The sequence below is a fragment of the Antedon bifida genome, chromosome 3 (assembly GCF_963402885.1).
Source record: "Antedon bifida chromosome 3, ecAntBifi1.1, whole genome shotgun sequence".
Classification (NCBI taxonomy): domain Eukaryota; kingdom Metazoa; phylum Echinodermata; class Crinoidea; order Comatulida; family Antedonidae; genus Antedon; species Antedon bifida.
In genome coordinates this window covers 15572265-15600229 of record NC_136228.1, presented here as the reverse complement: position 1 = coordinate 15600229, position 27965 = coordinate 15572265, and the positions used below count along the sequence as shown (strand labels likewise).

At 33.4% G+C, this 27965-nt stretch overlaps 1 long non-coding RNA gene across 1 annotated transcript; it reads left to right on the top strand.

Annotated features, from left to right (window-relative positions):
- The first annotated feature begins 509 nt into the window (after nucleotides 1-509).
- Nucleotides 510-27249, top strand: LOC144837951 (uncharacterized). The gene is made up of 4 exons (XR_013611584.1): nucleotides 510-608; nucleotides 10055-10136; nucleotides 10501-10594; nucleotides 27216-27249. It is a non-coding gene; the product is annotated as an uncharacterized LOC144837951 (long non-coding RNA).
- The last annotated feature ends 716 nt before the right edge of the window (nucleotides 27250-27965 follow it).

Sequence of the window (27965 nt, the reverse complement as noted above, 5' to 3'; positions counted from 1 at the left end):
AATATTATTAACAAATATATCCACGACACTTTATTATTTTATTTAATCAGCAAAGCATCCATTATGAATTAAAAATATACATAGTTATGTGATGTTTTGTTCCAAAATAAATAAATCTTATAGTGTACTAGCGCAAGCAAGTACTTCTGTACACTTTGCACATCAATAATTCACCGTCAAATATGCAATTACATTTTTAAAAATATAAGAAAACATTATTTTGTTGCTCCTAATCTATACTTTACATGGGTTAATGGAGATAATTTTGAAAAAATTTGATCTGTATATCACATGACTTTTAAGTTTAACCCAATATTGTAACTCTTTATATATATGGCTCTGGCTCCGCTCATAATTCGTTCGTTTACATTGGTCAAATAGGAATTATGATATCTTCCTATTAACACTATCCTTGTTTAAATGAAGTTTGCAAGACTGATTAGGAAGTCATGTGACGCACAGAAGCAGTGACAATTATAAACACCTTATAGTCAAGTAGCGTCTGTTGATGTAGAGCTGTTCAGTCGGACTGATTTACCAGTGGATGGAGGATTGTTTCCAATGTAGGGTACCAACAATTCTGTTGTTCAGATTCAGTTGTAGTGTGAGTTTTTATATTATTATTTATTTAATATTTCATTTGACTTACACGAATAGCAATACTTTGTTTGAAAATGTTGGTTTATGGCAACCAGTCGCATCCATTGTGTGTTTCTCAAGTATTTTATTTTTACAGCAATAAAATAAAATTACAGATTTTAATTCGAAATTCAAAGGCTTAAAAGGTAATCTTGGTGAACCCTACAAAACAAGGGTGACACTATCTTTTGCTCAAATTCTGCCTATGTTATCACTTACCTTTCAGGCCTTTCGTTTAATAGCACATGAATTGTTCAATAAACTTGTGTTAAAATGTTACTATCAAACTTACTAATATATAATGTAGGCCACTATGTAATTTCGTGTCATTTTTTTGTTAAAAGCAAAATTCCAGCTGATTTAGTGTCTTTAGGATGCAAAGTAATGAAAAAAATATGTTGCCATTTTTTTAAAAAAGCTTAAAGGTGTCAAATCCAAGATGGCCGCCAATACGTAAAATATCCAATAAATGTACCATATTGGACAAAGTAACACCCATTATGAATAATATTTTAAGTCCATATGGGTTCTCTGCTATATAAGAATTATTATAAACCTATATTCATTAGTCTTCTGCCATTTTGAATTTCAAAATGGTCGCCATTTTTTAAAAATGGATTAAATTTTCTTATTAAAACATGTGCAAGTTATGACGTTGATTGAAATCACATAACATGATATGCCTATGACAACAACATTGGTGATTAACACAAAATGGTGGCCATTTTGAATTTCAAAATGGCCGCCATTTTTTAAAAATGTGTTAAATTTCTTATTAAAACGTATGTAAGTTAAATAAAATTAGATTGAAATACACAAAATGATATGCTTATGACAACAACATGGTGATTAACACAAAATGTTGACCATCAGGAGGTCTATAGTACTGACAGTACACTTCTTCATATTAAAACATCTCATAAACAACTAACTCTGCCAAAGTCCTTCAATGAAATATTTCTAATCTTGAATGCGATACAGTGAGTTAGCCTTCCTTCGTTTTTTACTAGTGTATCCATCAAACTTCCACAGACTGATCTGCGATCCCAACAAGCTTGTTCAAAAACAAATTGGCAAAAGTACTGCAATACCTCATTTCACCGCCAAATAATCTCTATAGGAGTCCTCTTTTACTTTGATAAGTTTGTCACCTGTATTCACCGTCATATATATTTTTTGCCAATATTCGTATTTTTCTTAGGATCCCATATAGACTGTTTGCCTTCTACAAGACTTTTACCAATGCCTCAAACATTTTCTGTCCAATTTCATCATGCCATGACCAACAAACACCTTTGTGCGAATTGCAGCATTCTTCATTAATCGGGATATCATCTCTCTTTAAATGTTGGCTTTCAAACTCATCAACTAGATTTGCAAGCTCTGATGAAATCATTAATTTGTGTTATTCCAATGATACCACGCTCAATGATCTTGATCAATTGATTTAAATCCAGCAAGTCCCACACATACATGTCCTCTCATAAACTCCAATATCTGTAATTTGTTTCAGTAATCTGTTGAAATTGATACAGCGGAAGTAACCAGTCGTAGTTCAGGTGGTCATGAGCGAAGAAATATGTGTGCATGTGTACTTTCCATGTGTGCAGATATCGTTTTCTTGTGTCTCGGACATATATAGGGATATAAGTTTAACCACATCATTTAGATTTCGTCGACTCTCTGTATTCAAGTTAATATCTTTATGATCAGCCTCTTTCAAACAAAATGATACTTCACTTAGAATCTCTTTCTCTATCTGCATTTGTAGAAGCAAGTTGTAGAGAGAAAGCAGAATTAGTGTGCTTGTGTCCTTTAGAGATGTTTTCCATTTAAGATATTTGTGTCACTGGTTGTATAGGTAATACAAGTTCAGTTTCAACAAAAGCACTGGCCTCAACACTATTTTCACAATGCTACATGTCCAAAAGCCATATAGTTCACCAGGTCGACATAATAATCGCTTCTTGATGTCATCTCTGTCCACCTCCACTCATCTTGGGCAAGAGTCATCACCAGGCATTCTTGTCTTTCCCTAGTACATGAGTTTTTATACCATAACCATGTGCACTCATCAAACCAGTGTATAATGGTGGTCTATCTGTAGGGTGTACATATCTAATGAAATCGGTTGAGATTGTAGAAGATGAGAAGTAGGAGTTAATGCTGCCTATGAATAATCTTGTGAATGAGCTGTATCTTTATTTCCTTCAAGCTTCTGCCAAAAGTTGACAGGTTGAAAACTTACCAACCATACTGGTGACTATGGCCCTTAAGGTTCAGACATTGAATTACATAGCAATAACGCATTTATTTTTTAACATCATATTTATACAGGATTTCACAATAAGGTATAAATGCACTTGTTTTATATTGTCGTCCATCTCTGTCCACCTCCACTCATCTCGGACAAGAGTCATCACCAGGCATTCTTGTCTTTCCCTAGTACATGAGTTTTTATACCATAACCATGTGCACTCATCAAACCAGTGTATATTGGTGGTCTATCTGTAGGGGGTACATATCTAATGAAATCGGTTGAGATTGTAGAAGATGAGAAGTAGGAGTTAATGCTGCCTATGAATAATCTTGTGAATAAGCTGTATCTTTATTTCCTTCAAGCTTCTGCCAAAAGTTGACAGGTTGAAAACTTACCAACCATACTGGTGACTATGGTCCTTAAGGTTCAGACATTGAATTACATAGCAATAACGCATTTATTTTTTAACATCATATTTATACAGGATTTCACAATAAGGTATAAATGCACTTGTTTTATATTGTCGTCCTGCCTCTTGTCAAGTTTCAGTTTCATGAAAAGAAATGAGATCTGTAATTTAGAATCTATATATAAATTATGGTTAATTCTGACATAGGCGAGCACAATGGAAAAACTTTGGAACAAATCTCTGCCTTGGATACCTACCTGAACTATCTCAGATTTACCGCGAAATGTAAATTTGATAACAGTTTTCACTATTACGATATTGTTCCATATTTCTATCTTAGGAATATATTATAAAGAGTTTTAAAACAAAATTTCAACTCAATTTCAATTGTACGCGGTCAAAGTAATTTCCGGGTTCACGATGAGTTCACAGGTTCACCTTGCAACTACCTGGTTTCAGTTAAGTTGGTCGTTAGTGGCTATAGCCATTTTAGTTTTTTGTTTATTTTCGGACCTGTGAAGGTACAGTAGTTAAAAAATAAAATCCTGATAGCCGAGTTTTATTGAGTAAGCTGGCAGGAATAACTGTAGGCTATCTGTGTCCCATTAGGGCCTATATTGCAAGCCATCTAAAACATCTTCCTTCTTGGGCCGAAACGGCCTACACTGTCGCGGAAGTTAGTTTCAAAAGATGTTTAAATTAAATAATGTATTATGATTGTATTTATTTGAATAAACGCCTCCCCAATAAAACATCACTTTGAATAATAATCGATTACACCCACCTATCTAATAAACGCCCATCCACATTTATACACACAATATTGTATTATATTTATAATAACACAATTATACTATTTGTAATAGAATTTATCACACTGTTAACTACAATTTACCAAGCATTTGTTATTATTTTCTTACCACTTTTCATATCTATTAGAGGATTTTATTTGATTATAAATGTTACGATATTATTAAACCTAAAAAATCCCTCGAATAAGCATCTCCCTCAAATGAACTCTGCCTCCCCACCTCCGCCCTATAAGGGCCCTACCAAACAATAAACACTATATTTTAAAATGTTATTAATCATCTAAGACACTGTGAAACAGAGTAGGTTTAGTTTTTCGAATGTCAAGCATTTTCAATAATGGTAACCGACAGAAAACGTAAGGAGAACGTCCTTCTAAAACCTTTTTACCCGAGTCATTATCATTCCGAGAACCATCGTTTACACTTCCTAGAGGGGAGCGAGCGAATTATTAGACGTAATTGTTGTTGAATATTTGATATAAATTGGTAAGTTGTTCCATACTTTTGCAACTCCAACTTTGAACGATTAGTTAATTCATAGTGGGGTATTATATATCTGTTATATAGAGAACATTGACAACTTTAGACAGCCTTATATTTAGACAATCCTATGAGAAGTGACAATTTTTGAACATTGTGTACAAACAACAATTTATGCACACATATTTAAAAAAAATTATTTAAAGAATTACATTTTTAGTGGCGGCCATTTTGAAATCCAAGATGGCCGACAGATTATCGCTTTACATAGTTAAGATTGTATAATGGGTACAGTAATACCATCAAAACGGACTTGTTCCACATTCATAATTTGTATTATTGGTGATATTCTGATTTTTAATAGGGTTATTTGAATGTTGGCGGCCATCTTGAATTTGGTCCTTTAAATGTCTTTTGAAAAAATGGCAACATATTTTTTTTCATTCCTTATATTATCAAGATATGAAATAAAGTCAAAGTTTGCTTTTAACAAAAAATATACACGACATTCATATAAACGACATACCAGCCTACACTAAATGTCTGTTGTTGGAGAGTACAAAGGTCACAGAAGTTAGGCTGCTGAATATCTTGTACTAAGTATATATTGAACAAAACATGTCTGACGTGAAAATAAAAAAAGGTGTATTAGCCTGATAGTACAGTGATACGTCTGTATTCTTAAACCTGACTTTAGTTGTAGTTCGAACTTCGACTTAAAAAAATGCTAATTCGAGCTACGGGGCTCTAGCCCCCTTGCCGGGGAGGCTAGCCCCCCTCCCCGGTCGTCGGGAAATATAATATACAGTACAAATCGTTCACGTTCACTTCGTAGCTTCAGCACCTAGAAAACCGCGACATTCTATTAACCGTTAGTATGTCAGAGGGTTATTATGCACTTTATATGCATTCATTATTGCCAGCGATCTAACTACTACAATAGGTACGCTCTGCCGGTGTCCCTTTGTACGAATCGTTCAACATTGGGCCCATTGTGGTTTTCGCGTGATATCATGTTCCATCCAGGGACCAAAATGTGTAGTGTAGTTACTTTCCAGGTGAAGTTTACCGACACGTTACTTTGTGTACTGTGTATCGACGTACACTACAGCAAAAACAAATTATGTTAATTGTTCGTATGTTCACCAATTTTTTAATTTACGATTAACCCTCTGTACCGTGGGGCACCTAAAATAAATATTTCATACATTACTAAGCAAAAAACATGCCATTTTCGCTTAGCCAACAACATCTTATTATAGCTATAGAATGTCCTGTATGTCATGAACTTCTCACCGTACTCGGAAGTCCTTGCAAGGTATACTGATTTTCTCGACTGAAAATGGTCTATGCTTGTGGACGCACGCCTTCCATCCCCCCCCCCCCCCCCCCAAATTAGGCCAAAACGGACTACTTTTTTAAGCCTCTAGGCCTGATGTTATCAAATTATAAGATGCAATTGTTGAAGACTTGCAGCTCTAGTTTTCAAAATTTTCTTAGCTCAGCCCCAACCATAAAGCTAGTCATAGGTAATTTCATTTCATATTTCGAAGTACAATAAGTGCATTTTCCGGGACTTAACAGCTCTATTTTTTAAGTTTGCTGCAATATTAGGATAGATATTTTGTGTAGTAAGGTTAATGCAAATAATTGAACACCAGATTCCTTCCCACCATGCATTGTGCGATGCCGTGATATCAAGCTATTTGTGATAAACCTTATTTAAAGCTCAGGTACAGGCATGAATTTTAAATATAATATTTGGTTAATTGTACAAAATCAAATAGTTGGAACAGAAATCAAGATGAAAAAACATGAATTTCCCTTAATATGGTCAAATACAAAATTTGGCAAAATTCTTCCATAAAAACCAGGAAGACTTTTTTTCAGTAGTTAGGTAGTTAACCTAATGTAATAACATGTCTGGTGACTCCCTAGAAGGTGAAAAAAGATGGTGGATATACAGTGGATAATTTTTGCTATAGCATGAAAATAAAAATCTGAAGTTGAATAAAAATACCAGAAATGTAATATTCAAGTTATATTACCTATATTTAGTCATCTGGTAACATTTTTTACCACACCATTTATTTTTCATAGCTTTTTAAAATGCCTCTCTATTTACACAATTTGTGTACAAAAGAATAGAGATTTTACTGTGTAATTTGAACTATCCCCCCACTGATACGAAAGTGCTTATTTTCAACAAGCTCGTGTAACACAAATAAAATCCCAAAAATTATGAAACATAGGGGAAACTATAGATCGATAATTATTGGAATGTATGATCAATAGAATTTTTTTGCCCGCATCTGGCCTTTAAGTTGAACGGTTACTCCACAAATTTACCCATAAATATTATAGCCATTGTACTTTATAATTATAAGACAGATGACTGGTAAACCTAAATTTGTAATTTGAAAAATCCAGGGTATTGATTAATAATAATGATTTGCTGTGTTTATGTGGGTCTGTTACCCCTAGCAACAAGATATTCAGGCAAAGCTCATTTCAAAATGTGTTATCAACAGATGGTTCATAGATTATGTAGTATGTAGAATATTAACAAAATTGTTGACCAAATAACTGATACGTTTTTCTGATACTCACAATTGCCTAGAGGGATGTTTTTGCTGGGTTTTTTTGGGGTGTAAAGTATAGCGGCCAAACTGAATGGCAGCCATTTGTTGTGTATTAATTAAAGAAAAGTCATAATTGCCATTTGGGAAAATGAATCCACAAAATAAGATATGTCAATCAATTATTATGAACAAAATAATTTTTTTAATATTTAAAGATGAGGCCATGGCCAGTTTAATATTAACTTGGTGATAAACTTAGATTTTACAATCGCACAATGTACACAATAGGCTTTATTTGTTTAAAAATCTAAAGTACAATATGTTGTAATGCTAGCACAGGAGTCATCTTCATTCAGTAACATCAGCATACAGGTCATCTTCATGCAGTAACACCAGCATACAGGTCATCTTCATTCAGTAACACCAGCATACAGGTCATCTTCATTCAGTAACACCAGCATACAGGTCATCTTCATTCAGTAACACCAGCATACAGGTCATCTTCATTCAGTAACACCAGCATACAGGTCATCTTCATTCAGTAACACCAGCATACAGGTCATCTTCATTCAGTAACACCATCATACAGGTCATCTTCATGCAGTAACACCAGCATACAGGTCATCTTCATTCAGTAACACCAGCATACAGGTCATCTTCATTCAGTAACACCAGCATACAGGTCATCTTCATTCAGTAACACCAGCATACAGGTCTCTTCATTCAGTAACACCAGCATACAGGTCATCTTCATTCAGTAACACCATCATACAGGTCATCTTCATGCAGTAACACCAGCATACAGGTCATCTTCATTCAGTAACACCAGCATACAGGTCATCTTCATTCAGTAACACCAGCATACAGGTCTTCTTCATGCAGTAACACCATGCCAGCATACAGGTCATCTTCATGCAGTAACACCAGCATACAGGTCATCTTCATTCAGTAACACCAGCATACAGGTCTTCTTCATTCAGTAATGCCAACATACAGGTCATCTTCATGCAGTAACGCCAGCATACAGGTCATCTTCATTCAGTAACACCAGCATACAGGTCATCTTCATTCAGTAACACCAGCATACAGGTCATCTTCATTCAGTAACACCAGCATACAGGTCTTCTTCATTCAGTAACACCAGCATACAGATCATCTTCATTCAGTAATGCCAGCATACAGGTCATCTTCATTCAGTAACACCAGCATACAGGTCATCTTCATTCAGTAACACCAGCATACAGGTCATCTTCATTCAGTAACACCAGCATACAGGTCATCTTCATTCAGTAACACCAGCATACAGGTCATCTTCATTCAGTAACACCAGCATACAGGTCATCTTCATTCAGTAACACCAGCATACAGGTCTTCTTCATTCAGTAACGCCAGCATACAGGTCATCCGTAAAGTTTTAATGTCATACCGTATAAGTTTTAACGTCATACCGTTCATAAGTTTTAACGTCATACTGTATTTTATTTATTTATTTCTTAAATTTTTTTCAGTATGGTAAATATTTAAAAGTAAGTCATATGTTTAGCTATTTTTATATTTACCCTTTTGTGCATTTATATTTTACCTCCGCCAAGGAGGTATATGTAATCGATCGTGTGTGTTTGTTTGTTTGTTAGCAGGATTACTCAAAAAGTAATTACAAGATCTTTACCAAAATGAATATACAGATAGATATGTGGTCAAGGACCATTCCATTAAATTTTGGGACCTCCGCCAAGGAGGAATATGTAATCGATCGTGTGTGTTTGTTTGTTTGTTAGCAGGATTACTCAAAAAGTAATTACAAGATCTTTACCAAAATGAATATACAGATAGATATGTGGTCAAGGACCATTCCATTAAATTTTGGGACCTCCGCCAAGGAGGAATATGTAATCGATCGTGTGTGTTTGTTTGTTTGTTAGCAGGATTACTCAAAAAGTAATTACAAGATCTTTACCAAAATGAATATACAGATAGATATGTGGTCAAGGACCATTCCATTAAATTTTGGGACCATGGTCCCAAATCTGGACCACTTAGTAGTCGCGTGGACGCGACTCTATAGTTCACTATGTCGGTCGGTTGGTCGGTCTGTCTGTCGGTCGGTCTGTCTGTCGGTCCGGTATCACTATGCATTGTAGCACGCGACTTAATGGCTGTTGGCCTTGTTAGTATACTTTTCAGACCTGCTAGTATTAAAAGATAGGACAGAATTTTTCAAAAGCCGGCGAGCAGTCTTAAAGTAACAAGTAAACTAAAATTGCATTTTCTCATTTTCGTACAGGAGGCAAGAGTTATAATTTGTGATTTGTAATTTTAAAACATAACTTTATTTAATGTGCACGTTTTTTGATGCGAGTAGTTTAAAAAACCTATTTCTTTTCAAATTCACTCGTGATTTTCGCGTTGCTGTTCTATTGTTAGTTAACTGAAGCTATTCTTAATTGAAAGGCTTGTTACATAACCATACACCAAACTCGCATACACATGCTTGTAGTGAAATTAGCCTAAATCACAAACAGCATTAAGACACAGACAAATATATATATATATATTTTTTTCCTGGAGAAATCTTATGTAGGAGAATTTTACAGTAGGCGGAGGTATGCACTCTCGGAGTGGCTTTCTAGTTACTATTGTTACTGTTGTGTTGTGTTAATGTGTATTTTAAGGGAGATGTAGATAGAGGTGCTTGTCACCTGTTCATTGCTGCCTTTTTGTTGTGCGCAGTGATCAAGTTTATTAAATAAAATAAATAATCTTCATTCAGTAATGCCAGCATACAGGTGCAATTTAATTGTCATTAGCCTTTTTTAATGCAAAGGTTTCTGTCTGATGGAATTATGTTTTACCTTTCCTATTTTCAGAAAAGAATGTGTAGGCTTACTTTTACACTAGAAGATATTGGCATTAATAATTGTTAAATGAAGACACTGTATTTTTGCAATGGAAAGGTACATTTTTAACAATTATTTCAAACAAAAATAACCAGATCCAATATGTTTTGATATTATTGAAATATGTAACTATTAAAAACAAATTAAAATGTTTCAATAGTTATATTGAATAAATAAACATACTGTACTTTATAATCATAATTTATAGTTCAAACAAAAAGAAAACACTTTGATTAAGATATTCTTTTGACAAAAATACTTCAAACTTTCTTTAAAAATTATGAAATAATAAATATTACAATTAAAGGGCTTATTCTCATCAAATATAATAATAATAATATTAATAATAATATTGTTTCCATCAGTCATCATTCTTATTAAATACACAGGTAATAATGCATTATTTCTTACATTTTGACAGGCACCGTTTGGTACTTGCTTTGTACAAGAATGATTTGAAAACAATTAAACAAATTTGTAAGAACCAACCAGGTCTTCTGAAATCTATCATTGAGGTATAAAAACAGATATATTTTTATAATATTATCAAAGAAGAAATTCTTTTCATTAAAGTTTAAAATTATAGAGGATGTAATTTTCTTTAATAGTTTAAGGCTTTTTTACATACTGAATTACAATTCTTTTGCATTATCACACTGATGATGGGGGTATAACCTGCATGCACTGATTAACCACTTTAGGCTAAAAATAATAATATAAATACACACTGATGATGAAGGTATAACCTGCATGCACTGATTAACCACATTAGGCTAAAAATAATAATATAAATACACACTAATGATGGGGTATAACCTGCATGCACTGATTAACCACATTAGGCTAAAAATAATAATATAAATACACACTAATGATGGGGGTATAACCTGCATGTACTGATTAACCAGATTAGGCTAAAAATAATAATATAAATACACACTGATGATGGGGGTATAACCTGCATGCACTGATTAACCAGATTAGGCTAAAAACAATAATATAAATACACACTAATGATGGGGGTATAACCTGCATGTACTGATTAACCAGATTAGGCTAAAAATAATAATATAAATACACACTAATGATGGAGGTATAACCTGCATGCACTGATTAACCACATTAGGCTAAAAATAATAATATAAATACACACTGATGATGGGGGTATAACCTGCATGCACTGATTAACCACATTAGGCTAAAAATAATAATATAAATACACACTGATGATGGAGGTATAACCTGCATGTACTGATTAACCAGATTAGGCTAAAAATAATAATATAAATACACACTGATGATGGAGGTATAACCTGCATGTACTGATTAACCAGATTAGGCTAAAAATAATAATATAAATACACACTGATGATGGAGGTATAACCTGCATGTACTGATTAACCAGATTAGGCTAAAAATAATAATATAAATACACATTGATGATGGAGGTATAACCTGCATGAACTAATTAACCACATTAGGCTAAAAATAATCATATAAATACACACTGATGATGGAGGTATAACCTGCATGTACTGATTAACCACATTAGGCTAAAAATAATAATATAAATACACACTGATGATAGGGGTATAACCTGCATGTACTGATTAACCACATTAGGCTAAAAATAATAATATAAATACACACTGATGATGGGGGTATAACCTGCATGTACTGATTAACCACATTAGGCTAAAAATAATAATATAAATAAATCAAAGCTTAGCAGAATCTAAATGAAGCATAAAAGACATGATTTTGTGAAAAATGTTAAAATGAGAGAAAAAGTAAAGACTTGATTACAACAAACCAAATAAAAAACTAAATAGTTCATTTGATTTATGAACTGATTTAAAGTGTACAGTTACCTATCAAATAACATAAATCTTTATTTTTCTCAATGAAAAATCTTCCTAATAGTAACCTACAATGTTGTTTACACTTTTATGACCGTAAAACAAATATAAATTGCTCATTATTACTGTATGTACTTTAAAGATAACGATTGACAATGGTCTAATTAATTGTAAATATGAAATAAAATGGGACAACTACATTGACTAATAATAAAATAACAAATAAAAAAATGTTTATGTTAAAACAATAGAATCTGATTTTAATAAAAAAGAATTATTAATTGTTAATAACCTGCTCCCGCCCTTTACTTACTTTACAATAAAATACTTCTGTCAGTCTTATCACATACAGTATGAATATGGCCTTAAAGAGATCCTTTTCCAAACAATCATTTTGCACAAAAGGAAGAGAAATGTAAATAATGTTTAGTTTAGTAAAAATGTTTGAGCAATGCAATTTCAAAAAGAAATTTAATATGAAATTATTCTTTTCAAACAGTGCCGTATCTTATCTTATGACTATTAAAGTTGCCAGTTAAAATTTGATATACTGGTAATTAAGTGGCCACAGATGGTTCTCGAATACACAAACTTTGGTAAATAACTGAAAATTGTCTAAGTCGCACTGTACACAAAGCAAATAAATACAGATATGATGGAATTTATGTAGTCAAATATAATTGTCATCCTGAGAATTACCTTTATTTTGTTTATTGTATGGTAATGGTATTGTTCACCAAATTCCTGTCTTGGTACATTTGATGATAGGATGGTATCAGGCTTCATGATATGATATGATTTTCATCAAGGCAAATGGTTTAAACTAAATTTGTTATCGTTAATATCTAACTTAACTTAATTATGATATTGGTTTCATTGGGTGTTAAAAATCAGTACCGTAAAGTAAATACAGTAAATATGTACCAACTTTCTCTACCATTGAGTATAAATTCTAGAAGTTGCCTTTAATTTATTATTATTTATTATCAATTTTGTGATTGATATTGTACAGTAATTAGATTTTGATGATTACTTACATTAAGTAATAGGCTAACAATCACTAGATCTGATCCATGGTAATATATTATATTTCGTTTTCATTTATCGATAATGATAATTAGGATTTTATCACATTATTTAGCAGTAATTGTTGTTGTTTGTATTAACAAAAATAAACTAATTTCACATAATGTCTGTATTTATAAACTTCATTACGATTCCTTTCCAGAATGGGAACACTCCATTACATTCATATCTGAGGAGTGTACGTACACCTACCTTAGAAATAGTGACGTGTCTCATTCAGCATGGGGCACCAGTAGCATTGCAAAATAAGGTAATGTACAGGGATTTGCTAGTGTGTCGGCTAACATTATATAGATATGCTGTGGTAAACCATTTAATGAGAGAAAAAAGTAAGCACATTAACAAAAATCAAATTTGATTAAAACAAACCAAATAAAAAAATAACTAAATAGTTATATATGATTTATGATAAGTGATTTAAAGTGTACAGTTACCTATCATATAACATAAATCTTTAATTTTCTGAATGAACAAAAAAATCAATTTTTTTTATATATTCAGTTATTAATTAATGTTTTGTTAGTTTTCAAAATCTAAGTTGTTTGAGTAATGCAATTTAAAATAGAAAGGTTATATGAAATTATTCTTTTCAAACTGAATGCTTTTAAGAAAAGTTCCGTCTCTTATCTTATGACTTTTTTGGAAAAATGATTTCTTGTTAAAATATAATATACTAGTAAGTGCTCACAGATGCTTCTCGAATACATGAACTTTGGTAAATAACTGAAAATTGCACTGTACACAAGGCAAATAAATACAGATATGATGGAATTTATGTAGTCAAATATAATTGTCATCCTGAGAATTACCTTAATTTTGTTTATTGCATGGTATTGTTCACCAAATTTCTGTCCTGGTACATTTGATGATGGGATGGTATTAGTCTTCATGATATGATATGATTTTCATTGAGGCAAATGGTTTAAACTAAATTTGTTATCGTTAATATCTAAATTAGCTTAATTATGATATTGGTTTCATTGGGTGTTAAAAATCAGTACTAAAAGGATGTACCAACTTTCTCTACCATTGAGTAAAAATTCTAGAAGTTGCACTTAATTTACTGAAATTTCCCATTACCTAAATTTATATGTAAATTCATTAAACTGCTAAACAACTAAAAAATGTTTATGTTAAAAAAATTAATAGAATCTGATTTTAATAAAAAATAATTATTGGTCGCGTGGACGCGACTCTATAGTTCACTATGTCGGTCGGTCGGTTTGTCGGTCTGTCGGTCTGTCTGTCGGTCCGGTATCACTATGCATTGTCCTGGTACATTTGATGATGGGATGGTATTAGGCTTCATGATATGATATGATTTTCATCAAGGCAAATGGTTTAAACTAAATTTGTTATCGTTAATATCTAAATTAGCTTAATTATGACATTGGTTTCATTGGGTGTTAAAAATCAGTACTAAAAGGATGTACCAACTTTCTTTGCCATTGAGTAAAAATTCTAGAAGTTGCACTTAATTTACTGAAATTTTCCTATTACCTAAATTTATGTAAATTCATTAAACTGCTTATTGGCCTCATATTTTTACCACATCAACATTTGTTTGTACAATTTTTTAAAATATGTATTTTATTAATGTTCAAATGTTGTGATTGATATTGTACAGTAAGTAGATTTTAATCATATAACATAAATCTTTAATTTTCTTAATGAACAAAAAAATCTATTTTTTTTATATATTCAGTACAACTACTAAACAACTAAAAAATGTTTATGTTAAAAAAATTAATAGAATCTGATTTTAATAAAAAATAATTATTGGTCGCGTGGACGCGACTCTATAGTTCACTATGTCGGTCTGTCTGTCGGTCTGTCTGTCGGTCCGGTATCACTATGCATTGTAGTACGCGACTTAATGGCTCTTGGCCTTGTTAATTAAAAACCTTCTCCCTCCCTTACCTTACACAAAATGCTTCTGTCAGTCTATCCAGCTAATTATGAACATGGCCTTAAAGAAATCCTTTTCCAACCTAGGATCTTTTTGTGCAAACATTTTGTCACAAAAGGAAGAGAAATGTAAAATCTAAATTGTTTGAGTAATGCAATTTAAAAAAGAAAGGTAATATGAAATTATTCTTTTCAAACTGAATGCTTTTAAGAAAAGTTCCGTCTCTTATCTTATGACTTTTTTGGAAAAATGATTTCTTGTTAAAATATAATATACTAGTAAGTGCTCACAGATGCTTCTCGAATACATGAACTTTGGTAAATAACTGAAAATTGCACTGTACACAAGGCAAATAAATACAGATATGATGGAATTTATGTAGTCAAATATAATTGTCATCCTGAGAATTACCTTAATTTTGTTTATTGCATGGTATTGTTCACCAAATTTCTGTCCTGGTACATTTGATGATGGGATGGTATTAGGCTTCATTATATGATATGATTTTCATTGAGGCAATATGGTTTAAACTAAATTTGTTATCGTTAATATCTAAATTAGCTTAATTATGACATTGGTTTCATTGGTTGTTAAAAATCAGTACTAAAAGGATGTACCAACTTTCTTTACCATTGAGTAAAAATTCTAGAAGTTGCACTTAATTTACTGAAATTTCCCATTACCTAAATTGATATGTAAATTCATTAAACTGCTTATTGGCCTCATATTTTTACCACATCAACATTTGTTTGTACAATTTTTTAAAATATGTATTTTATTAATGTTCAAATGTTGTGATTGATATTGTACAGTAAGTAGATTTTAATGATTACTTACATTAAGTAATAGACTAACAGTCACTAGATCTGAACCATGGTAATATATTATATTTTGTTTTCATTTATCGATAATGATAATTTGGATTTTATCACATTATTTAGCAGTAATTGTTGTTGTTTGTATTAACAAAAAAACCCAATTTCACATTGAAATTGACCCAAAAATGACCAAAAAACAAATTTTCGGGTAAAATTATTCTTTAAAATGCCAATGGACAAACTGTATGGTATCAAATGAAAGCATACACAATATTCTACCCATTGTTACCCAACTTGTATTGAACATTGTGACAGTGACACTCTATTACATTCATATCTGGGGAGTGGATATGCACATAGCTTAGAAATAGTGACGTGTCTCATTCAGCATGGGGCACCAGTAGCATTGCAAAATAAGGTAAATGTACAGGGATTTGCTAGTGTAATAAGCTAACATTATATAGATCTGCTGAAGTAAACCATTTAATGAGAGAAAAAAGTAAGCACATTAACACAAATCAAATTTGATTAAAACAAACCAAATAAAAAAATAACTAAATAGTTATATATGATTTATGATAACTGATTTAAAGTGTACAGTTACCTATCATATAACATAAATCTTTAATTTTCTTAATGAACAAAAAAATCTATTTTTTTATATATTCAGTTATTAATTAACAATTATTGACCATGGTCTAATTAATTGTAAATATGAAATAAAATGCGAAAACTACTAAACAACTAAAAAATGTTTATGTTAAAAAAATTAATAGAATCTGATTTTAATAAAAAATAATTATTGGTCGCGTGGACGCGACTCTATAGTTCACTATGTCGGTCTGTCGGTCTGTCTGTCGGTCTGTCTGTCGGTCCGGTGTCACTATGCATTGTAGCACGCGACTTAATGGCTGTTGGCCTTGTTAATTAAAAACCTTCTCCCTCCCTTAACCTTACACAAAATGCTTCTGTCAGTCTATCCAGCTAATTATGAACATGGCCTTAAAGAAATCCTTTTCCAACCTAGGATCTTTTTGTGCAAACATTTTGCCACAAAAGGAAGAGAAATGTAAACAATGTTTTGTTAGTTTTCAAAATCTAAATTGTTTGAGTAAGGCAATTTAAAAAAGAAAGGTAATATGAAATTATTCTTTTCAAACTGAATGCTTTTAAGAAAAGTTCCGTCTCTTATCTTATGACTTTTTTGGAAAAATGATTTCTCGTTAAAATATAATATACTAGTAAGTGCTCACAGATGCTTCTCGAATACATGAACTTTGGTAAATAACTGAAAATTGCACTGTACACAAGGCAAATAAATACAGATATGATGGAATTTATGTAGTCAAATATAATTGTCATCCTGAGAATTACCTTAATTTTGTTTATTATATGGTGTTACTGCAGAGTGCATGTATTTATTTTTATATTACTTTAGTTCCTATTATTCTAGAAGTTTCTGCCCTATGAATATTCATTTATTCTGTTACTTTCTTATTTGCATTCTCATTTACATATTATTTGCCAAGTGTGCACAGTGTGCTGTTTCTCCTTTGTTTCCTTTTGTCCTGATTTCTTTTGTTCTGCTCAGTTGTTGTTTGCCTGTGCAAGGGTACAGGTCTGTGCAAGTGCATAAGCAGCCATTATTTTTCTTTTACCAGCTCTAGCTCTACAGTTTTATTATTTACACTTTATTTCTATTGTATATTTCTGGGATTTTACTTTGTTTTGGAATTACTTTGCAAAAGTGGATATTATTGTGGATGGTGCATATTAAAGGAAGTACTTTAAACATCAATTTTTACTCTTTTAATTTCTGTATGTTGTGAGAGCTGCGTACATTTTAAAAACAAGGAATCAACAGCAGCTGACCTAATTGGTAGATCCAATTAAAGTAAAAGAAAAATAATTATATAGTAATAATTATGGAGAAAAGAGGAAGAACATTGACCGAGAAAGGTCTAGAATATAACCGTGAGGTGAAAATTAAGGCATTTACTAGAGAAAGAAAGCGGCTGCACAGACTCATAGACGCCGTGAGTGATGCCGTGGAACCAAATGAGGGTGTCCTAAGTGACATGGTAGACCAGGAGATAATACTGCGTGAAGTATACTCAGAGCTTTGTCCACTTTTGAATGTTGTTGAAAGAGAAGAATACACTAAGATGTTGCAGTTGTCGCATAATGAAGTGACAAAAGATCTGCATCGACGAGGTCAAGTTGCCGAAGCTGAGAATCTAGGTGTAGATACATCTGGTAATGTACAAGCTAGTGTGAAACCATGTCGTTCAGTGAAAAGTAATTCCTCTAGGCACTCAACACAACATTCTTCACATCACTCTAATTCATCAAGACATTCGTCTCGGAAGTCGAAACATTCATCTAATTCTTCTTCTACTTCCCGGAGGTCTTCGTCTAGTGCAAAAAGGGAACACTTAAGAGTTCTCGAAGAAGCCAAAAGGGCAGAATTGAAAGCTGAATTAGAATTTAGTGGAATGGAACACAAACTTAAGGAACATAAACTTAAGGTTGAACGTGAAGCGGCAGAACATAAATTTAAGATGGAGGAGAAGATGTTAGAAATTGAGTTTGAGACTACTTTGATTGAGCAACAGAAGGAGTTAGCAAAGATGGAAGCTAGAATAGATGTCTTGCGTGAGGATGATGTAGTGAGTGATGACTCACAGGCATTGCTAAGTGGCGATGACGATGATTACATTCCTCTTGGGTTGCAGAAATTCCTTGATGATCTACCAAAGGCGGTTGGTGAACCAACGGCAGTTGTGGCAAGATCTAAATCTGTTGCAGAATCAGCTCAATTTACTATTCCTTCCTCAAATGTATCTACAACCACGAGTGTGACTGTACGTACCTCTGCCACTTCTACTTATATTGCAAAGTCGGCAATAGACACTTCCACCCATATTATTTCCACTAACATTAATCAACCATTATCATTTGCAGATGTACGCAACACTACTGTTACCAGGGTCCCAAATATTAGTGCTTCTAATGCAATGCCTGCAACTAACTTTAATATTAATTGTACAGCTTCTCAGACGTACACAGTTCCTGCAACTTCAATTTATACTAATGTACCATCACTGTACGTTCCAGTTTACACCTCTACCTACGTGCCTGTGTGTGCGACATCAACTTACGTTACTAGTGCGTCGTCAGTTGGTGTACCTGTGAATTACTTACCAGTTTGTACAGAATCAGTGAGTATACAGCCCACATCAAATTACGTTCCAATCTGTGCGTCGTCAGGAGTACCTAGTACTTACGTGCCATTTAGTGCAGCACCAGTGAATGTACCAATGACTTACCTACCTGTTCCGGTGTGTGTGTCATCTGGCAGTACACCTTCGACGCATCTATATACTTCATCAATTAACACAACTTCTATATCATCATCTAAGAGTGTACCTGTAGTATCTATTCAGTCGTCTACTGCAGGTGTGCCTGCAGCTGATGTGCGACCAGATCTAGTATCCATTTATGACACTAACATTTTACGTCAACTTACCGATTCATTTAAGCTACCGCCTGTTGTAGTGGAGAAATTTGATGGAAACCCACTGAAGTTTCCTACGTGGGAAGCAGCATTCTCTTCCTTGATAGAATGTAAGGCGGTCTCAGTTAATGAAAAATTGTATCTGCTGAGACAACATCTGGATGGTAAACCAAAGAGTTTGGTGGAGAACTACTTGTTACTTGGAACGGAAAATGCGTACTTGAAGGCTAGGCAAGAGTTGCGCAATAGGTATGGTCACAGCTCCGTTTTAGCACAGGCGTTCCTGAAGAAGTTGGATTCCTGGCCCAAGATTAATGGAAGAGATCACATAGGATTACGCGACTTTTCTGACTACATAAATGAAATTGTAACTGCTCAGGCCACAATCCCAGATTTAGGCATACTTAACTATTCTGCGGAGAATTGTAAGATTCTTAATAAGTTGCCAGTTTACATTGAGACCAAATGGAGAGGGATAGTAGCTTCATGTCAAAAAAATCAAATAAGTCCATCCTTTGCGCAATTTGCTGTCTTTTTGACAAATAAGGCAGAAGAAGCTAATCTTCCTATGCTGGAAGCTACGAGACAGATGAAGGATTCTTCTCGTTATGCAAAGGAGGACCACAAACCAAGAAAATCCAGCCATTTGACTTTGAAGACAGATGTATCGACGGAAACTGAGAACATCAAAACAGACCAAAAGAAGAGTGAGGCACCTACTAGTACTACATGTCCCTTTTGTAAGTCCTCGCATTCATTAGACAAATGTGATTCCTTTAAAGTTCAGCCAGTGCATACAAAGAAGAAATTTATCTTTGCATCAAAATTATGCTTTAGGTGTGGTACTGGTGGTCATTTTGCAGCGCACTGCAAGACTGAGGTGAAATGCCATCACTGTAATAGCAAAGGACATATATCCTGTCTTCACTTCGACAAGCTAGCAAGTGTGGATGGCAAATGCACTGTGGTATGCGGAGATGAAACCGTATGCAATGACAACTCTATGATTTTACCGGTATGGGTTAGAGGTAGAGGTAGTATATCCGAAAGACTGGTTTACTGTATCTTAGACTCACAAAGCAATACCTGCTTTATTAAAGAAGATATGGTTGGTAAACTGGGTGTAAAATCTCATCCTGCACAACTTAAACTTTCTACCATGCATGCTTCATGTTCCTTAATAGATTGTATGAGGGTAGCTGATCTCGAAATAGTAAGCTTTGACAGGAAAGAAGTAATACCTCTACCAGCCGTCTACACGAGAGACAGCATACCAGCTAAAAGGTCGCAGATACCGACACCGGAAGTAGCGAGCAAGTGGGATCACCTAAAACAAATTGCTGATAAAATTGTGCCTCATATGCAAGATGTTCCAGTTGCCTTGTTAATAGGAAATAATGTGCCCTGTGTACTACGACCTCGGAACATAATTGCTGGTGAAGAAAACCATCCATATGCTCAACAATCTATACTTGGCTGGGGAATAATTGGCACCATTTGTAAACCGGAGGATGTTACGTCTCATCGTTTGGTTTCCTACATTACTAACACTGTTAAACATAAAGAAATAATATCACCAATTCACATTAAAGAAATGATGGAAGTTGATTTTTCAGATAGAGGTGTTGGCGTTTCCATGTCAGTTGACGAAAGACGGTTTCTGAACATCCTGAGTGATAATATTCGTCAGAGAAGAGACGGACATTACGAGATGCCATTACCACTCCGTTCACCAAATGTAAATCTTCCTGATAATAAACCATTGGCTGTTAAACGCTTCAACGGTCTGAGGAAACGATTTACAAAGCAACCAGAATTCATGAGAGATTATTTTGGTTTCATGAAGGATGTACTGACGGATGTAGCTGAAGAAGTTCCTAAAGACACAAAGCCTGTTATCGGAAGAATAAACTATGTACCACACACGGGAATATATCACCCAAAAAAACCTGGTCAAATTAGAGTGGTATTTGATTGTTCTGCCATGTATCAAGGTACATCATTGAATGAACGTTTGTTGCCCGGTCCGAACCAAATTAACAGTCTACTTGGAATTTTGCTGAGGTTTAGACAGGAGAACGTCGCAATAATGGCTGACATTAAGGGGATGTTTCATCAATTCTTTGTTGCTAATGCGGATAGAGATCTGCTGCGGTTCCTGTGGTTTAAAGACAATAATCCAAACAATGAAGTAATTGAATATAGAATGATGGTTCATCTGTTCGGAGCAACTAGCTCACCAGGTTGCTCTAATTTTGGTTTGAAGAGAGCAGCTGAAGATGGCGAAAAATTCTATGGAAAAGAAGCAGCAAACTTCATAAAGAATGACTTCTACGTAGATGATGGTTTAAAGTCCCTGTCTACAGCTGATGAAGCAATAAGCTTAATACAAAATAGTACAGGTATATGTGCTAAAGCCGGTTTGAGACTGCATAAATGGATCTCAAATGATAGGAAAGTTCTCAGCTGTATTCCAGAAGGACAACGAGGCAAGTCATTATATAACATCAATGTGAAGTCTGACACTCTACCTATTGAAAGAGTGTTAGGCGTATCGTGGTGCATCGAAAGTGATGAGTTCCAATTTAGGGTGCAACTAAATGATTATCTCCCTACCAGACGAAATGTTCTCAAGACCGTATGCTCCATTTACGATCCGTTAGGATTTATCGCTCCTGTCCTCATTGTTGCGAAGATGGTTCTGCAAAGTGTCTGTGCACAGAATCTCGATTGGGACGATCCTTTGGGTCCCGAAGAGCAGAGCAAATGGGAGAGATGGTGCGAAGACATAAAGAACTTAAATACACTAAGCATACCACGTTGTTATAAACCAACCAATTTTAAAGCAATGACCGCAGAATGTCATCATTTTTCAGATGCAAGTGAAGCTGCGTACGGTCAATGCTCGTACTTGCGATTAATTGATAGAGATGGGAAGGCAGTTGTCTCCTTTTTGCTTGGCAAGGCCAGGGTAACTCCTGCTAATAAGAAGATTACGATACCTCGCCTTGAGCTGAATGCAGCAGTGGTATCAGCTCGAGTCAGTCATATCCTGAAGAATGAGATGGATGTTAAAGTACCAATAAAGGATTACTTTTGGACCGATAGTAAAGTTGTACTAGGGTACATACAGAATGTAGCTACACGGTATCAAATGTTTGTTGGTAATCGAGTGCAACAAATTCATGACCAAACTAATGTTGATGATTGGCACTACATCAATTCTTTAGATAACCCAAGTGATGAGGCAAGCCGAGGGCTGACAACTCTCAAATTACTCACAACTTCAAAGTGGATCAGTGGACCGGATTTTCTGAAGCAGGATGGTGAATTAAAATGTTTGGGACAAAATGCCGTCGATGAGGAAGCAACAAAACTTGTTTCCACAGAATTTAAACGCTCGTTTGCTGTCACAGCTGTAATTACAAGTCAGAATGATGTGATTGGTAGAGTAATTAAGAAGTTCTCCAAATGGAAAATGGTAAAGATAGTGATTGCTCGACTTTTAAACCTTAAGACAAGATTAATGACTGCAGCAAAAATCAAACTTAAAACCAATGGCATCATGAACAAGTTATCAGGAGACTTCATACCGACTGTTGACGATTTGCAGGTAGCAGAGACAATAATCATTCGTTCTGTACAATGTGAACATTACTTACCTGAATTTAATGTTTTGCAAAACTTTAAAGATGACTTACCGGACCGAGATGTGGCTAAAAGCAAGAAATTTGCACTCAAGAATTCCCGTTTCTTAAGCATAAGAGGTCCAGTTTACCAGATGCGATCGGACCAGGGAACAAATTTTGTTGGGGCGATCAACGAGTTCTCTAAAGTGCAAAACTTTCTACGTGACCGGCAATGCAGATGGATACTTAATGTTCCCTCAGCAAGTCACATGGGAGGCGTATGGGAGCGTCAAATAAGGACTGTGCGCAGTGCGTTGACACCGTTATTGAATAGCTGTGGAGATCATCTGTGTGATGAAACTTTTCGCACATTTTTGTGTGAGGTACAGAATATTGTAAATTCACGTCCATTAACTGTAAACAATCTTTCAGATCCTACAGCTCCAGAAGCACTCACACCGAATCACTTATTGACAATGAAGTCAAATATTCTGTTACCACCACCAGGCGAATTCCAGGCAAGTGATATATATTGCCGAAGGAGATGGCGGCGGGTCCAGTTTATGGCCAATCAGTTTTGGCATCGGTGGCGTAACGAGTATCTCACCACTCTTCAAACCAGACAAACATGGAACGTCACTAGAAGAAATTTTTGTGTAGGTGACATAGTTATCATCAAGGATGAAAATGCACCACGCAATGATTGGAAGCTTGGTCGAATTGTGGAAGTGATGAAGAGCAAGGATGATCTCGTAAGGAAGGTCAAACTTCGTCATCAGAGTGGTCATTACGAACGACCTATTCACAAGTTGATATTGTTAGTGGCTAGTGATTCTTGAAGTGGTCCAATCCCAGTCAGGGAGCCAACCGTTTGATGCGTACTGAGAAAATGGAATCAAGAACTTTGTTTATTTTTTTTATGAACGTTTTACTTGGATATGCATTAGAACTTTTGAGTATTTTGTAAACAATGAACTTTGTTTGTTGAGAAGAACTTATGTTATAATGTTTCAACAAGAACTTTTATGTATAATTTACAAGGACTTCAATGTTAATTTAATTACTTTACGTCCTTGAGGGAGCCATGTTACTGCAGAGTGCATGTATTTATTTTTATATTACTTTAGTTCCTATTATTCTAGAAGTTTCTGCCCTATGAATATTCATTTATTCTGTTACTTTCTTATTTGCATTCTCATTTACATATTATTTGCCAAGTGTGCACAGTGTGCTGTTTCTCCTTTGTTTCCTTTTGTCCTGATTTCTTTTGTTCTGCTCAGTTGTTGTTTGCCTGTGCAAGGGTACAGGTCTGTGCAAGTGCATAAGCAGCCATTATTTTTCTTTTACCAGCTCTAGCTCTACAGTTTTATTATTTACACTTTATTTCTATTGTATATTTCTGGGATTTTACTTTGTTTTGGAATTACTTTGCAAAAGTGGATATTATTGTGGATGGTGCATATTAAAGGAAGTACTTTAAACATCAATTTTTACTCTTTTAATTTCTGTATGTTGTGAGAGCTGCGTACATTTTAAAAACAAGGAATCAACAGCAGCTGACCTAATTGGTAGATCCAATTAAATATGGTATTGTTCACCAAATTCCTGTCTTGGTACATTTGATGATGGGATGGTATAAGGCTTCATGATATGATATGATCTTCATCGAGGCAAATGATAAATTTGTTTTGATCGTCAATATAGTACACTGGTTTTCATTAGGTGTTAAAAATCAGTACCGAAAGTATGTACCAACTTTCTCTACCATTGGGTAAAAATTCTAGAAGGTGCACTTAATTTACTGAAATTTCCCATTACGTAAATTTATATATAAATTCATTAAACTGCTTATTGGCCTTATATTTTTAATATCTGAACATTTGTTTGTACAATTTTATGAAATATGTATTTTATAACGTTCAAATTTTGTGATTGATATTGTACAGTAATTAGATTTTGATGATTACTTACATTAAGTAATAGGCTAACAATCACTAGATCTGATCCATGGTAATATATTATATTTTGTTTTCATTTATCGATAATGATAATTTGGATATATATCACATTATTTAGCAGTAATTGTTGTTGTTTGTATTAACAAAAAAACCAATTTCACATAATGTCTGTTGTCAGTATTTATAAACTTCATTATGATTCCTTTCCAGTATGGTGACACTCTATTACATTCATATCTACTGGGGAGTGTAGGTACACCTACCTTAGAAATAGTGACGTGTCTCATTCAGCATGGGGCACCAGTAGCATTGCAAAATAAGGTAAATGTACAGGGATTTGCTAGTGTAATAGGCTAACATTATATTGATCTGCTGAAGTAAACCATTCAATGAGAGAAAAAAGTAAGCACATTAACAAAAATCAAATTTGAAGTAACAAACCAAATAAAAATAGTAACTAAATAGTTATATATGATTTTTGATAACTGATTTAAAGTGTACAGTTACCTATCACATAACATACATCTTTAATTTTCTTAATGAACAAAAAAATATACTTTTTTTATATGTTCAGGTGAATCAGTATAATTTTTTTTACGTATTTTTGACCGTAAAACAACTATAAATTTGGTCATATGTACTGTAAAGATAATGATTGACAATGGTCTAATTAATTGTAAATATGAAATAAATTCAGACATCTACATTGACCAATAATAAAATAAAAAATGTTATGTTGCAAAAATTATTAGAATCTGATTTCAATAAAAAATAATTATTAATTGTTTATAAACTGCTCCCTCTCTTACCCTACAAAGAAACGCATCTGTCCGTCTATCCAGCTAATTATGAACACAACTTACACCTAAATAACTAAAACTCGCACTGTAAGCAAATAAATACAGATATGATTGAATTTATGTAGTCAACTATAAATGACACCCAAAGAATTACCTTAATTTTGTTTACTACATGGTATTGTTTGCCAAATTCCTGTCTTGGTACATTTGATGATGGGATGGTATCAGGGTTCATGATATGATATGATCTTCATTGTGGCAAATAAATAAATTTGTTTTAATCATCAATATATAATATCTAACTCAACTTAGTATACTGGTTTTCATTAGGTGGTCAAGATCAGTACCAAAAGTATGTACCAATTTTTCTATCATTGGGTAAAAAGTCTAGAAGTTGCACTTTATTTAGTGAAATTTCCCATTACCTAAATTTATATATGAATTCATTAAACTGCCTATTATATTGGCCTCATATTTTTAATATCTCAACATTTATTTGTAATAATAATAAAATAACAAATAAAAAAATGTTTATGTTTAAAAAATTAATAGAATTGGATTTCAGTTAAAAAGAATTATTAATTGTTAATAATCTGCTCCTTCCCTCACCTTATAAAAAAATTCTTCTGTCAGTCTATCCAGCTAATTATCAACATGGCCTTAAAAACGTACTTTTCCAACCTAGGATCTTTTTGTGCAAAACTTTTGAAGAGAAATGTAAATAATGTTTAGTTTCCAAATCTAAAACTGTTTTAGCAATGCAATTTCAAAAAGAAAGGTAATATGAAATTATTCTTTTCAAACTGAATGTTTTTAAGAAAAGTTCCGTCTCTTATCTTTTTTATTTAAATTGTCTAAGTACACAAAACAAATAAATAAATAAATTATGGAATTTATGTAGTCAATTATAATTAATTGTCATCCTGAGAATTACCTTAATTTTATTTATTGCATGGTATTGTTCACCAAATTCCTGTCTTGGTACATTTGATGATGGGATGGTATAAGGCTTCATGATATGATATGATCTTCACCAAGGCAAATTGTTTAACCTAAATTTTTCTAATCGTTATTATTTAATATTTATCTCAACTTAATTATGATATTGGTTATTGGGTGTTAAAAATCAGTACTGAAAGTATGTACCAACTTTCTCTACCATTGAGTAAAAATTCTAGAAGTTGCACTTAATTTACTGAAATTTCCCATTACCTAAATTTATATGTAAATTCATTAAACTGCTTATTGGCCTCATATTGTTAACATCTAAACATTTGTTTGTACAATTTTATGAAATATGTATTTTATTAATGTTCAAATTTTGTGATTGATATTGTACAGTAAGTAGATTTTAATGATTACTTACATAAAGTAATAGGCTAACAATCACTAGATCTGATCCATGGTAATATATTATATTTTGTTTTCATTTATCGATAATGATAATTAGGATTTTATCACATTATTTAGCAGTAATTGTTGTTGTTTGTATTAACAAAAAAAAAACAATTTCACATAATGTCTGTTGTCAGTATTTATAAACTTACGATTCCTTTCCAGAATGGGAACACGCCATTACATGAATATCTGTGGCGTAGAGACCCTACCTTAGAATTAGTGACGTGTCTCATTCAGCATGGGGCACCAGTAGCATTGCAAAATAAGGTAATGTACAGGGATTTGCTAGTGTGTCGGCTAACATTATATAGTATGCTGTGGTAAACCATTTAATGAGAGAAAAAAGTAAGCACATTAACAAAAATCAAATTTGATTAAAACAAACCAAATAAAAAAAATTATTAGAATCTGATTTCAATAAAAAATAATTATTAATTGTTTATAAACTGCTCCCTCTCTTACCCTACGTACAGATATAGTATTCTCAAGTAAAAAATGTTTGAATGTTTTCACCTTTTTCTCTTTTTACACATAGCACATTCTAACAAGTTTGTTTTGATTTAGATATTCATTTATAAGTCAACTATAACTGTAATGTGTTGTTGTTGTTTTAATATTTCATTTGTATCAGGATAGTATCCAAATATTATTTGCTTTGAAAGTTTATAGTAAAACTATTTGTTTCCAGGATGGTGACACTCTATTACATTCATATCTGAGGAGTATATATTCTGCACCTACCTTAGAAATAGTGATGTGTCTCATTCAGCATGGGGCACCAGTAGCATTGCAAAATAAGGTAATGTACAGGGATTTGCTAGTGTAATAGGCTAATATTCTATAGATCTGATGTGGTAAACCATTCTATTTTGTTCTGGTTTACCACATTATTTAGCAGTAATTTTTACTGTA